The following is a 3,386-nucleotide window of genomic DNA, read 5'->3' as shown; positions in this document are numbered from 1 at the left end:
AAGGGCCCAGTATTGGAACACTATCAAGAAAACATTCTAATAATCATCAGTGTTTATTGCAATGAGATGCTCACTGAAGAGCTGAATCCTAATCTTCAGGTTAAAGGCAGAGGACTATTACACAAGGGTGTTGTGATCTTGCATGGCAGTGCACACCCACACACCTCTGCCTACACTGCTGACACTCTGCAAAAACTTTGTTTTGAAGTGTTAGAGCATCTTCCCTGTAGTCCTGATCTTGCTCCATTGGACTTTCACCTGTGTGTTCCCTGAAAGCAGCCCTCCAGGATGAAGATTCACCTTTGATGAAAAAGTAAAAACAGAGGTCTATCCATGGTTCGCAGCTCAGCCTGAAACATTTTAAAGTAAGGGAACACAAAAGCTTGTTGACAGATGGGCAAAGTGTATTGAAAAGTGAGGCGATTATGTCAAAAAAGGATAGATGTGCCTTTTCTAAAAGCTGATTAAATTCTACAGCTGGAGCATAGATGATTTTTGACTCCCCCTTGTACATCAGTATGTTTGATTTCTTAACTATAGTGTCATATTTTGTTGTGTTCTTCTACACTTTGACTCCTCCAGATACAGCCGTGCAGAGCATTCAGGACTTGAAAGCATTCATCATTGGCCATAATTGATCCTCAAATATAAATTCAGACCAACCTACGATGATCACCAAGCATTGATCCTAGTCACTTAGCGATGGGAACACCAGAGGTATCTCCTTAGACATAGGCATGGTATTTGGCGAGGTTTTATGGAACCACTGGGTGGTGGACACATTCGTGCATTTGGTTGTTTACCCAAAAGCTTGGAGGTTTGAATCCACCACAGGAGACTCGGAAGGAAGGCCTGGTGATCTACTTAAAAAAAAGTCTGCAAATATCATCAGGCCACAAGAAATCATCGACAATGTCTACATTAGTAAGGATTTCCCGTACCACAAGGAGAGGACTTTTCTGTTACCTCTGATGAATGGAATTGGATTGACGGTGCATGCATTCAAACACAGAGCCATTCATGAGCTATATTTCCTTCTCCACTTCCTGCCCTCACATGTAGCAGCATTTCCTGATGTGAGGTCTCATCTCCTTAACCCACTTCTGCTCTGATATGTTTCTGCAAAATGCATGTGGAAAATAAACCATGTCCACGCAGATGGCATTGATCCAAGTGGAAATCTTCATCTAAGGCGACTCATTATCCTTCTAACTAAAAGCAGAAGCAAACAGCTAATGAATTTGCTAATTGTCTTCCCATCCTTGGCAGCTTTCGATGGTCTTTAGTTACCAAAGAAACTGTAAACGGGATACAGACAACCACTAAGTCCCAATACCGCTCTTGATCCGCCTTTATTTTCTTTGTCTTCTCTTTCTGTAAGGCAGTGAAGCATCTCTCTCACACACACAAGGACAGGATAGGGCTTGCTGCATCTGGTGAAATGGGCATCTGGACTTTTTAAAGGTGTACATAATAGATCTTTACTTACTCATGAAGTACTTACTGAAGCTGGGTCTGAGGATAATAATCACGCCGCTGTTTGCGTCCCTTTGATGTTAGCTTGCACGCGGTCATCCAGACTCACGGGGACTCTAGGTGCAACAGAAGGAAGGGTTTATTGCCCAGTCCTTTGTCAGGTTCACAATCCTGAGCATGTTCAAGCCCATCATTGTTGCAATGGTGCCAGTGCAACTCACAGCGGGTCTCCCATGTCCTAGCTGGTCCTCTAGGTCACCAAATATGATGTCCTCCTCTAGTTATGGATCCCTCTTGATGATGTGTCCCAAACAAGCTCGACAGGGGTGACATGGGCTGATTTTCAGAAAGGGATCTCCAGGTTTTTCTTCCTAGTCTTAGTCAGGAAGGTCCAATGAACCGTGTCCACCATGGGTGACCCTGCCATTATTTGACATACTGGTGGCACATAGCTTCCAGCATCACAGCAACACACAAGGCACCATAGTGTGGGCAGACAAAGACAGACCAAGAGTAGTCTGTAACTATTCCAGCCTGGGAAACCCTATAGTTCAGTGCTACTTTGCCATATAGGATCTCTGTAAGTCAGAATCAATCAAGTCAAAGGCACACAACAAGTTGACAAGACAAATACAAAACATATTTGAGGCCAAATATTCATGCTAAGAAATTTAGACTCCTTTATTAAGGAAGCCACTAAAAGCTGTTAAACAAAGAAGTTCCATGACATTGTCTATTATTGAGAGCTATCCTTTATGAGTTGAAATTGACTAGATTATAGTGTTGTGTTTTTTCAAACCTTTAGCTTTGGTTTTTGTTGTTGTTGTTGTTAAGTGCTGTTGAGTCGGTTCAAACTCATTGCAATCCCATATATGGTTTCCGAGGAGAGGCTGGGGAGTTTGATCCAATGACCTTATGGTTTAAACTGACCTTGTGTTCCAGCACTTATCCTACAGTGCCACACCAGGACTCCTTAGCTTTGGTTAGGAGAGTGGATTTAAGAGAAGGATAGCTTTCAGATCATTTAGGAGGTGGTTAATATTTAGAAAATGAGAGATGGAAGAATGGGAATAGGAGGGAGATGTGGAATAGTTCGCTAGGTATGTCCATAAACAACTCCCTCATTTACCATGACACCAGATGGACTAGAAGGTGCCCAGCTACCATGGTTGAACATTTTGATCCAAGTTTTTCTAGAAGGAGCCTGATCAAAAGGGGTCACAGGCAGAACAGAATTTCAAAGTCTCATGGAATCCAGACTCTCTGGAACCACGGGAGGCTGGATGCATGCCTGAAATTAACTACGCTGACATAATCTTTAAGCTTGAAATCCAAATGATTTCCTGAAGTTTTATTTTTAAAACCAGACAACACTTTAGCTCAACTAGTAAAGAATGCTTGTCCTGAATGCTGAGCAAAGATTTACCTCTATGGGAGCAAATAGACAAGAGCACCTGGGAAGATTTGCTAGGAACCTTGGAGGTCAGTGGGTTTATATGTGTAGGGGAGGAACACCTCAGAAAAAGAGGCTGACACCGGCTGCACAGCTCAAAGAATGCCATCCATGTGGCCAAAGTGTAATGTAGAAGTTCTTTAAGAGGTCTAGGTCTACCTTTGTATATTTGCAACAGTAAACAAATACACTTAAAATACATATATTTGTTTTAAAGTAAATCAAACAAAGTAACCCATCTCAAAGTAAATGAAGGCATTACACTGAGTCAGCATTCAGAATTGGGGCAAGCGTATAAAAATGTATCAGATTCAATTCCGAAACACGCAGTTTCTCTTGGTCTCTGACTCTGGATTTTGTAGGATTGGCCTGGTTATAAAATGTCTTGGCATTTCCAGTGTACACATGTTCACACCATGTTTTTAGGGAAGCTAAAAGAAAAGAAAAATTTTTGTAT

This window comes from Chrysochloris asiatica, unplaced genomic scaffold (genome assembly GCF_000296735.1).
Source record: "Chrysochloris asiatica unplaced genomic scaffold, ChrAsi1.0 scaffold00018, whole genome shotgun sequence".
Lineage (NCBI taxonomy): Eukaryota > Metazoa > Chordata > Mammalia > Afrosoricida > Chrysochloridae > Chrysochloris > Chrysochloris asiatica.
This window is presented reverse-complemented; position numbering follows the sequence as displayed.